Source organism: Cryptomeria japonica, chromosome 3 (assembly GCF_030272615.1).
Source record: "Cryptomeria japonica chromosome 3, Sugi_1.0, whole genome shotgun sequence".
NCBI lineage: Eukaryota > Viridiplantae > Streptophyta > Pinopsida > Cupressales > Cupressaceae > Cryptomeria > Cryptomeria japonica.
Window position 1 is genome coordinate 490,704,259 of NC_081407.1, and position 15,479 is coordinate 490,719,737.

General features: G+C 43.3%; 1 protein-coding gene across 4 annotated transcripts in view; it reads right to left on the reverse strand.

Moving 5' to 3' along the window:
• The window catches only part of LOC131044540 (folylpolyglutamate synthase), a 267,458-nt gene that overhangs the window by 109,061 nt on the left and 142,918 nt on the right, over positions 1 to 15,479 (reverse strand). The window lies entirely within an intron of this gene.

Genomic DNA, 15,479 nt, shown 5'->3' on the forward strand with positions numbered 1-15,479 from the left:
CTGTCTATACAGCTCAGCTGGTGTGGTTGGGATACCAAATTTTGCAATAAATGTATCTTTCATTGCATCCCAAGTCCTGATTGACCCTGTCGGTAACTGAATGAACCAGAAGTATGCCTCTTCTCCTAATGAGTAGGGAAAAAGCCTACATGCTACATCTCCATATTCAACTTGCCTATTACGAGGAAGATCTTCGAACATCTTGACGTGGTCCTCCACTGTATGATAGAAATTGCTGACATTGAATTTAGGACAAAAATTCTTAGGATTCTTTGGCATATCATGATAAATTGCAAATTCTAATGGTGATGGATTATTGATCATCAATGTAGCGCCATTGAGTGCATGAACAGGAGGAGGAGGAGGAGGAGCATTGTGAGCCATCGTGCTTCCCGAAGGTTGGAAACTTGATTGAGAACTTGATGACCTGACCTGGCTTGTTGTTTGAGCGATTGCTTGGATACTTGTGTGAATTGCTGCTTGTACTAGTTCTTGAAGAGATGGAGCTTGTGATGACTCAGGAGTGCCTTCTAATCTCGGTTAAGACTCTCTTGGCATATCTTCTCTCTTAGCCCGCTTCGATCTTGAAGTAAACTGAAGTTCAGTTAGATTCTTGGTGCCTGGCGTAGACCTCAATATTCTTTGGTGTTTTTCAGGCGAGAAAGAACCAGTACGATCCAGCATGATGATCTGTTTTATGGAGACTAATGCAGGTTCCTTTGATTGCAAAGTTCTCTGGCGGCGACTCTTTGGTGTTCTTCAGCTCTGTCTGCTTCTTGTTCCAAGATAATTCTAACTCTGGTATACTCAGCTTCACTTCTCTTTAAGTTCCACGCAAGGTTATTCAATCCCGAAATAATGTCTTCTTGAACGTTGCCTATTTCCAAATTAGGTTGCACTACCTCATTCAATCCTTCATGTGGCAACACTATCGTGACACATGCTCATGTTGAAAAAAAAAAAAAAAAAAGTTCAGGATAGTACTGTTCCTTTCGATAATCAAACTTTTGCGGCCCTCCTTCTAGCGCCAATTCTGTTGATGTGTATTTTGTACACAACCAAACACAGAATAAAATACCCAAAGGTATCTTACCCTCTCTTGAATAAAGCCTCCGAATGCTGAAGATGTCGCAAAAAGGATCAATCGGGATGACTTCAAGGTTCTTCGTTGCAGGATCTCTACGTGTGGATAAGCACCAGTTGTCGTTGTATATGTTGTTTCTTCAAGGGGCCTTACGTACTTTCAGAGAAAGCTTGTCCGTGTTACTCTCTTTTCGACTGCAGGAACAGGATTTTCCTAACACTAACAGATTTTCAAAAAATGCCAAAAGGATAAGGGTTTCAAGGAAGGAATGCTAATCTAATCCTAAGAATGACCCAATGAAGGCTAGACTTGGTAAGATTCTATCAATTTCAGTATCACCAAGAAATTACAACTCTACTGGAATTGATGCGATCTTCTAAGGTGATTCAGTAATTTTCAAATCATCAAGGATATAGATACTATCATAGAGATACATATCAATACTTCCAAAAATGATTGAATTTTTAAGCAATCTCAATATTTCCAGTTGACCACACAAGGCGTCCTTACAATCAGTAAGAAGCTAGTGGTTTGGAACGTGAATCCCACCAAAGATCAAGCACAACACTTAGTCCTTCAAACTTAAACTTAAATACCACTTCAACTGAGAGTGATTCCAGAAAATAAACAATCATGAAAATAGCCACAAGTATTGCAATAAAACACCATAACTTCAATATTTTATTGATCTCAAAGCCAAATGGACAACAATTGTTCAAAATTCTTTATTCACTACTCAATCTTACTACACAATAACTTTCTTCTCTCTAAGCTCTCTCTCTTCTCTAACTTCTATCTATATCAAAATGAAAATGAGTGAGGGTATATATAGCATCCTCAAATACAATGAATGGCCCAGATCGAAAGAAGATCAACGGCTGAGATTTTGACACCTAAGCCCTAATTAGGGTTTGTTACAAAAAGGTCCCCATCCAGATAAACATCATTAAATGCATAGCCAATAATTAACTGGCACAAATATCGAGGAAACATAGACCAATAGGAATTAAGCTGCCACATCATCCTATAACAACTTTTCATCTAGAATGTTGTTCCCTTTCCTATGCTCGTTCCTAGCATATTCAATGAATCTGGACACAATTCCCTCAATCTCAGCAATGGGAATTTCGGGAAGATTCTTCATTCGTTCTTCCAAGTGAAGGACTTGATCAAAAGCAGTGAGAAGAGCTGTCTCCCATCCAGGTTCAAGCTCCTTGGTCTTCTCAATCAGGAACATAGTAGTGAACATCTGATCTCGTTGCTTATCTGTGATGATGTTCTCCTCTTTGCAAAAGATGACTTTGACTCTCTCCTCCAACTCTTGGATGTCCACATCTGTCTCAATTTCGATCCGCCTGTCAAGAATGGTACATAACACCTCAAACGCCTTATCTTGAATTGGATGAATGATACCTTCAACTTGACTGCATCTGGTGTTAATGTCATCAAAAAGGACCTCTTTCATTTGGAGCAGAGCTGACCACTGTAGGAGATTATGGGTTCCTCCATCCATTATCCTTTCTTGTGCCAGAATCCGTCTTGGTGTTTGTCTTATCACTTGTAAGACAGGAATGATAACGTCTCTAGTGTGAGTGAATGCAGCTACAGTTATCATTAGATTATGGATAATCTCAAGGACTTGGATAGCTCGATGAACTGTCTTCATCATTCTTGTTGCAAATTCAATGCCTACCGTGTGGAATTTATCAATCCAAGAACTCATAAGTTGAACCAAGCTCTTGACCCTTTCTGCCTCGCCTACTGATTCAAGAGGGAGTGTTTGTAAAGGAGATACTGCTGGATCCTGACGTCTCAAGGGCTGATTGAGATGACTAAAATAGCTTCTCCAAGCACTGACCTCCCTCTCAAGCTTCTTATAATTTTCCATTTCTTCTTTAAGTTTGTCTTTAAGTGCTTCAAATGAATCGGTTGCTTCTTCCATTGCTTGCTCGGAGGTAAGTGGACCAAGCTCAAATGTTTCTAAGTCATACTCATCTGCAAGAATCTCACCCTCATATTTGTCCACTACTGGTGTAGCTACTTGCAATTTCCTAGATCCTGTCTCATCTTTAATTACCTTGGACATCTTTGTGGCCTTCTTCTTTTCCATCACCTCTTGAGAACTTCCTATAAGGCTTTCTAAATCAAATACATCTTCTTCCTCTTCAACCACAACTACCCTTGTCAGTCTCTCTTTTAACCAATCCAGAATGGCAGATCTTGTTTCCCTTGTATTTCTTTAAGCAGTGGTCTATCCTCTCGGAAAAGAGATGTCGCTTCATCATCATTCTTCTCTTCATGTAGCTCATTAGCATCAACTTGGGGAGATTAACTCGACGACTGCTGAGGTGTCTATCCCTTTTCTTGCTTGTCATTTTGTACCATGGATTCCATAGACTCATCAATTTCATATACCATCTTCTCCTGACCTTCTACTTGACTTGCCTTCTTTTCATGTCGAGAAGATGTGCTTGGTGGGTGGTCAGGATTGTTTTTATGCTTCTTCTTGGAGGGTTCCCTTTTCTCAGGTCTTTCTTTCCTCTTTGAGCCCTTGGGATGAGAAGTGTTCTCACTCACACTTGCTTCTCCTTCCTCTGGTCATGGCTCCAAAGTGAATGTCATTGATACATTCTGCTCTTTCAACTTCTGATGCTGTACATCCACCCATCTGCGAGTGCAGGATAAAACGGGGGCCATCAAAGCTCTCAAGTCTAAAACCTCGGGCTCATTCCAATCTATCTTCACTTCTTTGTCTTCTTTCTCATAGGACAACTGGAGGTATCTACCGTTATCTTGGGCTTGATCGGCTACCCTATAAACTTTGCATTTCCTGATGAGATCTAAGGGTAGTCGGGAATGCATCTTTCTCTTAACTTCTAAATCACTTGGGAGATTCGTCCAAAAGTCGTCCACCTGAAACTCATGCTTGTATTTCCTACCGACTGTCTCTTCCATGTAACCATGAGGGTCAAAATTCTCCCGCGAGGCAAAGAATGAGAATGAGTATAAAGATAATTCCTTTTCTGCATCTTCAGTGGCTTGAGTATTAGGACATACTTCAACTAAATTCCCCAGTATGATAGGCACGGGAATTCCATTTCCATGCTTGTGTCTAGATGCCTTCGCATAAGCAGCCAACTGTCTAGTCACCTCAAGTAGTACTATCCTGTCTATTGGATATCTTGGCAACATGTAGGGAGGTGAAGGACACCCATGAACTCTGATGTATGTGAATTTTTGAAACTGGATGAACCATGCACCATACTTCTTCACAAGCTCCTACGCATCCAGAGATAGTCGATTGTGAATCCCACCTTGCAATATCCTGGTAATGTTCATCGTGAAGGTGTCATTGACTAGCTTGTAGTCACTTCTAGGCGGATGATGCAGATGAACATAAGAATCACAAACCCTCATTTCTCCGGGTCCTCTTCTGATCACTCCTCTGTGAGGTAGCCCTGCATACTCAAAACTCCTGATTAAGGCATATATAACATATGAGCTCATGTGGAATGATTTGGTGGGTCTTAGCCTTCTCAACTGCACGTCCAGACAATTGCTAATAATTCTGGACCAATGAAGCATTCCTTTTCCTTGGACTATCATTTGAATGAAGAAGAACATCCACTTTTCGAAGAAGAAGGCTTGAGGAGCCCCTGTAACTCGTTTGAGAAAAGTTATCAAATCTCCGTATTCCTCCTGGAAGTCGATCCTATGCGGTGTATTGGGAATCTTGTTCAGGTGAGGCCGACTTTTGAGCAACCAATTCTTATTGGTGAGATTCAAACAAGTCTCAGGATCATCTTCATAGATCGACCTTGCTCCTTCTAAGCTTTTGTAAATCATATCTTTATGGTCTGGAAGATGAAGAGCTTCGCTTATAGCTTCCTCTGAAAGGTAAGCTAAGATGTTCCCGTCTTTGGTTACTATCGTCCTTGATTGTGAGTCATAGTGACGGGCACACTCGATCATTAGCTCATGACACTTGACGGCGGGAGGGAAACCTGCAGCCTTGATGATGCCACTTTCAATTATCTTCATCGCAACAGGTGATGGCTTGCCAATGTAGGGGACCTCTCGAAACTTCTTCACATTGAAGTTTCCTAAGTTGGTGTCTCCGATATTACTCCACTTGGACACGATCCTGGTCTCCAATTCGTCGCTCCTTTGATCTTCCTTGATGAGAGCCTGCCGACTAGTAGCTCCTCCGGCTTTGGGGGTCGCCATGTGATGCCAACACAAAAAATTCAAAATTAGTCTTTAAGCATCATACCTTAAAGTGTAGAAATTAAGACTCTTCAAAGGGAAGATTTAAGATATTAATGATAAATCTAGAATTCCTCATTTCTCAATTAATTATGAATGGAATCAAACTTTCAAGACTTAGACCTTTTTCTAAAAAATGCTATGAAATTAAAACAAGCCTTGGATAAGAACTTCAAATAATTTGATTCCTCATACCTTCTCCTTTGAAAGCCTAACTATGAACCTTGGTGAATGGAAGAAACAAGATCAGATCTTGCTGGATAAGGATTGAATTGCTGGCCTTCTTGGATGAATTGTCTTGATTAACCTTCAAAAGAAGTTCGCCTTGCACTAGCTTCTCAAAATCTGGAAATTATCCTTCAAACAACTTCAAAATCTGGAAATTATCTCCCAACTTGCTAAGAAATCCGCCTCCAATCTGCTAGATTTCGCTCCTCCAATCTGCTCCTCTAAATTCGCATAAGGAGGAATGAATGAATGATTTGAAATTTTAAACAACACTCCCCCTTTATATAGGGCGCTCACCCTAATCCCTTTAAGGCCGACTTGGCAAATAGGGGTAAAAATATTAAAAAATTCCTTGAAAAGGTGGCCGACTTGCCTATAAAGGCATAATAATGATTTTTGAGCACTCAAATTGTATTTTTTAATTTTTAAAATTAATTTTAATGCCTCCAAGGCGAATTGTTTAATTATTTTAAGGCTTAAAATTAATTTATTAAATTAAAAATGCCTTTAATCAATGCGAATTTAATTTAATCCTCCCAAATGTTTCGAATTTAGCAAATTTGGTGATTTGGGGAATATCAAGGTTGGATTGAGGCCTAGTGAAGCTTGCTAATGATTTTGCCCTGGACCCTCTGGAAGGGTCAAGAGCGATTTTTCAATTTAGGCTAACTCCTTCATCATCTCTCGTTGAATCCTTCACTCATCGCTAGGCAATATTCTTCCTTATTCATTCCACCCAAGGCTGTCTTGTTTCTGCAAGGTAAAATAGGGGTTTTTCAAATTTTCGCCCTGGGCCCTCTAGAAGGCTCAGGAGCGATTTTTCCTCCTTCGCCTAGAATCATCAAGTTTTGAAGCAAACAATTACTCATCCATGATCTTAAAGGTTATTTCTACCTTAGTGCATCCTTGTCTTAGCAAAAACTCAAAAGGAATAGGTTGATTTTATGATTTTCGCCCTGGGCCCTCTAGAAGGGTCAGGAGCGAACTTTGAGTTTTTAGGCACATTCCTTCATTCCTTTAGCTTCAAATCACTTCTAAGGCATAAAACATCATGTCCTTCTCCCACTTAAGTCATGAATAGCAAGATTTTGTCTCAAATTTGCAAGAAAAGGGGAGGACTTGGAAAATTCGCTTTGGACCCTTTGGAAGGATCAGGAGCGAATTTCCTCCTTGGCTTCAAAAACTTTCACTTTCAACAATCTCTCCTCACTTCAAGGCAATCCAAACATTGTTCTAAACCCATGCCTAGGCTCAGCTTCGCTCAAACTTTGGAAGAAAAGATAGGTTTTTTGATTTTCGCCCTGGGCCCTCTGGAAGGGTCAGGAGCGATTTTCTCATTCTAGGCTTGGTTGCTTCTTCTTGAGTATCCAAATTATCTCCAAAGGACAAAACCTACTTCCTCACATCCACTCCAACCACAAAAATCGTTTTGATCTTGCAAGAAAAGGGTGTTTTTGAGAATTTCGCTTTGGACCTCATGGGAGGGTCAGGAGCGAATTTTGCAATTTTTACCAAAATCTCTCACTTTTCACCTTGAAACTTCTTTGTTAAGTAAGATTTCATCTTGCGCTATGCTAAGAATAGGATTTCATGTCCAAAAAAGGCCAAAAAATGTGTTGAGAAAGAATTTCACTCTGGACCCTCTGGAAGGGTCAGGAGCGAAATTGCCTTTCCTGGACACAACTCCTTCATTCTTTCATCTCCAAACAGGCCTAGGGGCTTCATCATGTTCATTTCACCTTTCATCACGCCTTTGATACTCCAATTCGCCCAAACTGAGCAAGAAATGTCTTTTACTAAGATTTTCGCCCTGGACCCTCTGGGAGGGTCAGGAGCGAACTTCTCAATTGAGGCTTATCTTATCATCATTTCAAGTTGATTTCACCTCTCCAAGAAAGAAGACACTATTCCTCTCTCATCCAAACCCAAGCTTGACTTGATTTTGCAAGGAAAATAGGTGATTGAAGAAATTTCGCCCTAGACCCTCTGGAAGGGCCAGGAGCGAAAATTTGGTTTTAGGCAAAATCCTTCATTTTTCCAAGTCAAAACAACCTCAATAGGTAAAAGCAAGTTATTCTTGCTTCATTCATGCCACAGACTTGACCTTTTTCACTGCAAAATAGGAGCATTTGGGAATTTTGCCCTGGACCCTCTAGAAGGGTCAGGAGCGAAATTGCCTTTCCTGGACAAAACTCCTTCATTTTGCACGCTTCCAAATCTTCAAATGTATCAAATGATGTCCAATCTTTCCTCCAAGATGCCTTGCACATCACAATTTAGCCAAAGTCAATGAAAAATAAGCTCAAATAAAATTTTTGCCCTGGACCCTCTAGAAGGGTCAGGAGCAAATTCCCTTTTCTAAGCCAAATTGCTCAATCTTTAAGTTTCAAACTACCTCACAAGGCAAAGTCAGGTCATTTTCCAAGCTAAGAATAGGTTTGCAATTTCATCTAAGGCAAGAAATAGTGTTTAGGATGTAATTCGCTATGGACCCTCTGGAAGGGTCAGGAGCGAAAATCCTTTTTTAGGCATCATCTGGCTCTCCAAAATCGGTCAAATTCATCCTTAGGCAAGAACACATAAATCCATCCTCAAACATGCCAAAACTCAACCAAAATTGTGAAGGAAATCCAATCTACTAAAGATTTTCGCTCTGGGCCCCCTGGAAGGGTCAGGAGCGAAATTTAGGTTTTTAGGCCCTTAATCCATCTCATTCTCTATTTAACTTGGCCGACTGGACTCCCTTTCTTCATTGACCATGCTTAGCTGACTCAGACTCACAAAAAAAAAAGGACCTTACCCAGAAAAACCTTCCTTCAATCTAGACCTGACCTAAGACCTGTCCTATCCAATGACTCCCCTGAAAGGTATACTTCATTCCGACAATCTTGAATCTTCAGGAAGACTAACAATTTTCCAAATTTTGGTTAGACTTAGCTTGAATAAAACCCTAAAAACGAGCTTCCAAGGTTTAGCCCTAATCCAGCTAGCTCAGACAGACCACTCACTCACTCAAAACCCTAAAAGCAGAGAGAAAAACAAGTAGAGAGAAACAAAACCAAAAACCTAAGAGGGGGTCCCCATTCCAATGGGGCGATGTGTGAAATGGTCACAACTAGGAGTCTGCTTGCAAAGTAGACCGGGTGATCTAGCCCGTGATCGCCAACCTACGCCAGTGTGGCCCCTATGGCAAAATTGGATGCGTCAACGTGTACGTGGAACTCTTTGTCCCAGTTAGGATATGTTAGGATTGGCGCACCCACCAACCGTGACTTCAATTCTTGGAAGGCCTCCTCCTGAGCTGTCCCCCATGTGTACCGTTCACCTTTCCTTGTCAGCTTGTCTAGAGGGCAGGATACTCGAGCAAAATTTTTGATAAATCGCCTGTAATACCCTATGTGTCCTAGGAAGGATTTGACTCCCGTGACATTTGTCGGTGCCTCCATTTCCACTATCACCCGAATCTTGTCTGGATCAGTCTTGAGTCCAGCCTTACACACTATGTGTCCTAACAGCTTCCCTTGAGGTACCATAAATCTGCATTTTTTGGGATTGAGTGCTAGGCGCGCTCGCCTGCATCTCTCCATGCATTCGCCAAGTGCGGCCAGATGTGCATCTTGGTTACTGTAGATGGACCAGTCGTCAAGGAACGCCCTGAAGTTCCCTACTGACATCTTTTCAAATATGTTAAGGATTATCCGTTGAAATGTCATTGGCGCGTTGCATAATCCGAACGGCATTCAATTATACGCGTACACGCCATCCTCCACTATGAAGGTGGTTTTTAATTTGTCCTCTTCGGCAATGGATATCTGGTTATACCCAGAAAATCCATCCATAAATGAATAAATTTCATGACCGCCCATTTCCTCCAAGATGCTATCCGTAAATGGTATTGGAAACGGGTATTTTATGGTGACCGCATTAAGGCATCTGAAATCCACGCAGATTCGGATCTGGTTTGCCTCCTTTTTAAGGGATATCACTATGGGCGACACCCACTCGCTGGTCTGCACTTTAAAAATAATCCCGGCTTCGAGCATACGTTCAATTTCATCATTCACTCTCGCCGCATAGTTTATATTCATTCTATACTGCCTCTTCCGTACAGGTACGGCCCCAGGTACGAGTTAAATTTGGTGTACGCACAGTTCTGGCAGCACCCCTTCGAGGTCCTTATACGTCCAAGCGAATACATCCTTGTATTCCATGAATATTTTAAACGCGGCGGCTTTCAGGACTGGATTCCAATCGTCGCCAACCAGGATGTTCCTTGGCTCTACTTCCATGCCGAGGTTTGTAGGTTTTACGGACTCTTCGTACCGGATTGGTTTCATCATGTCAAACTTGTGCACTGGTACTTCGTTGACAGGGGCATCCCCTTCGGTGTATTCCCCGTACGCTGGCGGAAATTCGTTCTCGTCCAGCTCCTCGTCAACCTGCAACATGTTGCACCCATACAGCAGCTCGTAGTCCTCCATTTGCCAGTGGAAGAGCCCATTAAGGGAATCGGTCTCGTCCTCGGAACATCCTTGGATTCTCAGGACGCCTTCCTCGTTCGGTTCCCTTCCGTAATTTCCTCTGTCAACTCCGCCCTCGCTGTCTGATTCCGATTCTGATGCGAATTCTTCACTCACAAGTTGTGTTTTCAGGTCGATAATAAATTTTCGCCCGGCTTTCTCCATTGACAACGTGTTACGCTTCCAGTTGTGATTCACTCTAGCTTCCACCAACCACCCTCTGCCCAGAATGGTGTCATATCCTTTCTTGGCGAGCAGAATCACCACGAAGTCGAGGACAAATGGTTGTGTCCCGATGGTCACTTGTTGCGCCATGAGCGTTCCAAGGGGTTTGATACCATGTTGATCCGCTCCCAGTAAGTTGAAGGTTGACGGCCATAGTGTCGGCTTGCCAAGCTGCTTCCAGGTTTCTTCCGGAAGCACATTCACTCCGGACCCGCCGTCGACAATAGTGTCAGTTAAAATGGTGCCAAGTATTCCCATTTCTACCACCGCCGGGTGCCGGCCACTGTATAGTGTCAGGACCAATGGGTATGTAGGTGTTCCGCCGGAAACATCCGTATTCCGGGTCGCCTGACTGTGCAGAGTTACTTGCACCGTACGTAGGAGTGTTGTACGTAATTGCGGCATCGTTTCCAGGAGGTCCTTCATCTTCACAGGTACTTCAATCTGCAGCATTTGCTTCAAGATATTTTCCTCGGCCTCAGAGCGGAAAGTACTTGCCGCTTCCTGGGTGTTCCCTTGTGCCAACATTTCCTTCACTACTTCAGCCTTCACCTCCAGCGCCTGCTGCTTCTCTGTGCAGGGGTCCAGGTATGTGGCCTTCTTTGCCTGTGACCGCGTGATTGCCAATACCCGTTCCTCCGTCCTGTCAATGTTGAGCAGGTTCACCCCAAACTTTGGGCAAGTTCCATCATCGTGGTCTCCAGGCCCACACCATTTGCATAGTTTTTGTGGAGTTTCTTCTGAGGTGCATTCCCTGGCAAAGTGGCCCCATTGATTGCAGGCTCGGCCTTGGATCATTGGCCGTCCCTTTGCATCATATTGGATCCGGCTCCTATTATTATTATTGGTCTTCCCCCCTCGCCGGTTGTTCCGGCATCTGCTAGATGATGCACTATTGTTGGCGGTTTGCGAAGTTCTGACGGTCGGCTGCTCTTGAATGAAGAGAACTTGTTGGCTCCTAGTTTTAATATTGTAGGGACATTCCTTTGTCAAATGTCCCGCAATCTGACAAATGTCGCAGAAAGCCTTCTTGGGGCAGGACCCCTTGGTGTGTCCATCACTCCTACAGTCGGTACACCACACGTCGTTTTCTTCAGTCTTACTTGTACTCCCCTTCATGGCTTTGAATTCTTTCAGCATTCGTTCCATGTCCTTTTGGAGAGCGTGCACCTTTTTACTCGATTCGCCACCACTGCTGCTTTCCCCGTCAGAGTCCTCATCGTCAGATGAGTATTTATTACTTTTCTTCTTCTTTGATGTTTTGTATTCACTCTCTAGGTCCATCGCCCTATTATAGGCGTCCTCATATGACGTCAGGGGTACAATTTTCATTTTTTTCGTAGGGAGGATTTCAATCCTTCAACGAACCATCGTTTCTTCAATCCCTCTGCTAGTTGGCTTTCCATTTTACCCAGCAATTCCTTCAGCCTCCTGTTGTATGCCTGTACTGTCTCCTTGGTACCTTGTTTGGTACTGTATATCTCCGTTACAATTTCATTGTCATCACGGAGCAACCGAAACTCCTCTGTGAATTCCTTCTGTAGATTGGCCCACGTGGCCACTTTTTGCTTGTCCACATCGGAGTACCAATCTATGGCAACTCCACGTAACGTGGCTAGGAACTGTTGTACCCAGTCATCCTGGTTTGTCACTCCGTTGGCGGACCAAATGGTTTCACATGTACGGCAGTGCCGTAAGGGGTCTTCCTTGCCGTCCCTTGTGAACTTTGGCAATTTTTGTTTACTCGCCATCCCGGGTCGTCTTCTTGGGGGTGGTCGTGCCTGTGTCTGTGGCCCTGCGCTGCTTCCTCCGGTGGCGCCGGTGGTGTGTCCTGCGTGGGCGACTGGAGGTACCGTGTTTTGCCTGTCGTGTGTGGCACCTACACCTGTACGGTTGCCCTCCCCTTTGCTCTCACCCGCAGCCACTCCTGGTTCTCGTTGGTGATCTTCACTCCGTGGTGTAAGGGATAAGTTTCTAAACTGATCCCGAGTCTCCTCGACTAGATTTCACCGTAACCTTGTTTCTTCCAAAAACTCTTCGTGGCTCCGCGCCCTACGGTGTTCTGGTGACGCGTAGAAATTTCCCTCGGCTTCTGCACCCTCCGTGACACCTCTGTGGTTCCCTTCAGGCCACCCTTCGGCAGGTCGTCCTTCGGCAAGTTGCCTCAGCCTCCGTCTCCATTCTACTTGCTGCTCCAGAATCAAGGCCTTCTGCGCGGCCTCCCACTCGTCCGTTTCTACTTTTTTATTTCTATCTTTATTCAATAGGTTGGGCATTAATTGCCGCACATTTCCATAACTCACAATACATAAATCAAAACACGTCTTTATTAATTCATTTCCTCAAATACAACTCGTGTCAATGACACTTTTATTTGAATGTATAGAAGATTCAAGGTTCAATTCCTTCCTGGCCTGGCGCCATCCCGTTCTGCTTCCCATCGGCTGTTATCTTCGTACTATTGAAGGATCTGTTGGCGTCGCTCTTCCTAGGCAATCTCCTCCAGGCGAGCCTGTTGTGCCAGCGATGCCTGTGCAAGCAACCGGGGAAGATGGTTCATCAACCGATTTACTGCCGAGCTCACCTCCAACGCTGTCCACACGGCACTTGGTGGGATTTTTGCCTCCGTCGCCTCTCGTCGGACGTAGGTCTGGATGGCTACCTGGAGCAGAATTGAAAATTTTCTCGTTGCGGTGTCTTCTCCTGTGTAAAGTTTTGTTCACGCGTCGTCGGCCTCTGGGTTTATTTCACCAACGGGTAGGCCCATCGTGTTCGTACACCATCCGCGTCTTCCGTTCCCGAGTACATCTAGGCAACGGTGCCAAATGTTTACCCTCTCGGGTGAATAACTTAAAACATAAAGCACTTAATGCAGAATAATAACGCCATAGATATCAGACAAGTATAAGAGATGTTATTCCATTCATAATTGTTCTGCACAAGTTACATTCGGAAGTATATAAAGATGCCGAGGGGGTGCGAGCGCCAACCGTCACACCGCAACTACCACCCCTCGATTGCCAACTAACCAACACAATTACAACTTAATTAACTAGTCGTATTTTCGTATACAATAATGCCGCCAACAGTGATTTCCTGATTTTCCTGTATCATGTCCCGAGCACTAGGCACTATGATGTCACTCATCAACAAATCAAGAAAGCTAGGCACCTCATACCTGTACAAAGTCATGAATGGTGTCATCTGAATAGAAAGATGGTAAGTGGTATTATAGCAATACTCACAAAGGTATATCCACTTAACCCAACCTTTCTGCTGCCCTGCAATGTAGTTCCTGAGATATCCCTCCACCCATTTATTAACTATCTCTATCTGTCCATCAGTTTGCGGGTGGTAGTTGGTACTCGGAGTGAGCTCAGTCCCACAAAGTCTGAAAAGCTCTTGCCAAAAATGGCTCATGAGCTGGCTATCTCTGTCACTAACAATGCTCCGAGGTAACCCATGAAGTTTGAATATCTCACGAAAAAATAGCTCTGCTACCTACATAGTTGAATATGTAGTAATGATTGGAAACAAGTGGGCATACTTGGTCAATCGATCAACCACCACATAAATGCAATCCTTACCTTGAGCATTCGACAACCCTATAATGAAGTCCATAGAAAAACATTCCCATTTCCTATCAGGAATTGAATGTGGCTAAAGCAAGCCTGCAGGGTATGTGTGTTCCTGTTTGTACTGCTGGCAAACAAGACTCTCTAACATAACGAAGAACATCTGATTTCAGCCCTTTCCAAGTGAACCTCTCCCATATATGTCGATATGTCTTGAAGTAACCAAGATGACCTGCCATAGGTGTATCATGAAAGGACCTCACAACATGTTCTTCACCTCCAATCCTAGGGTCAAAAATATCCTTCCCTTGTAAATGATTAAATCATTCACAACGGAGTATCTGTCATCCTGCACCGACCCCTTAATAATGCCCGAAGCCCAAGAGTCCTTGGCATATTCTACCACAATCAAATGCCTCCAATCATCTGAAACCTCTACCATGGAGCTCAAATGTGGACGGCGAGATAAAGCATCAATAACTACATTTTGCATTCCTTTGACAAAGGAAATGTCAAAGTCATATGATTGCAGCTTGCACACCCATTTCTACTAACAATCATTGAGGTCTCGCTGCTCAAGGAAATGTCTCAAACTGTTATGGTTTGTTTTAACAATGAGTTTACTGCCCACCAAATATTGCCTGAATTTGGCCAAAGCATGCATGATGGCCAACATTTCCTTATCATATATACTATAGCTTCTCTCTGGACCTCTTAGCTTCCTACTCTCAAATGCAATCGGTTGCTTGTCCTACATAAGGATAGCTCCAATTCCCTCACTTGAAGCATCACATTGCAACTCAAAGGGTTTCGTGAAATCCAGCAATGCAAGAATAGGTCAAATAGTCATGAGACGTTTGAACATCTCAAAGCATTCCTGTGTCTCAGGAGTCCATACAAAAGCTCCCTTCTTGGTTAAATCTGTTAGTGGAGCTGTGTGCCGTGAATATCCATTAACAAACCTGCAGTAGAATCCACATAAGCCCAAAAACCCTCTAAGCTGTGTAAGATTCACAAGTGTAGGCCACTCTATGATCGCCTTGACCTTGTCAGGATCCATACGCACTCCCTCTGCGCTGATGATGTGGCCTAAGTACAGCAACTCTTTCATGCCCAACTCACACTTGGATTCCTTGGCATACAAAGATTCCTTGCCAAGAATCCCGAAAATTGTATCAAGATATGCAATATGCTCCTCCCATGTTTTGTTGTACACTAGGATGTCATCAAAGAAGACCAACACAAATTACCTCAATTGTGAATGGAATACCATGTCCATCGTGGACTGAAATGTAGCAAGTGCATTGGTTAGCCCAAATGGCATAACCACAAACTCAAAATGCCCACAATGACAACGGAAGTTTGTCTTCTCAATACCCTGCTCCCTAACACGAATCTGATGATACCATGACCTCAAATCAATTTTGGAGAAATATTGGGCACCATGTAGCTCATCAATCAACTCATCAATCCTAGGAATAGGATACCTATTCTTGATAGTCTTATTATTCAGCAACCTGTAGTCAATGCACATCTGCAAAGTACCATCCTTTTTCTTGACGAAAACCACGGATGAAGCAA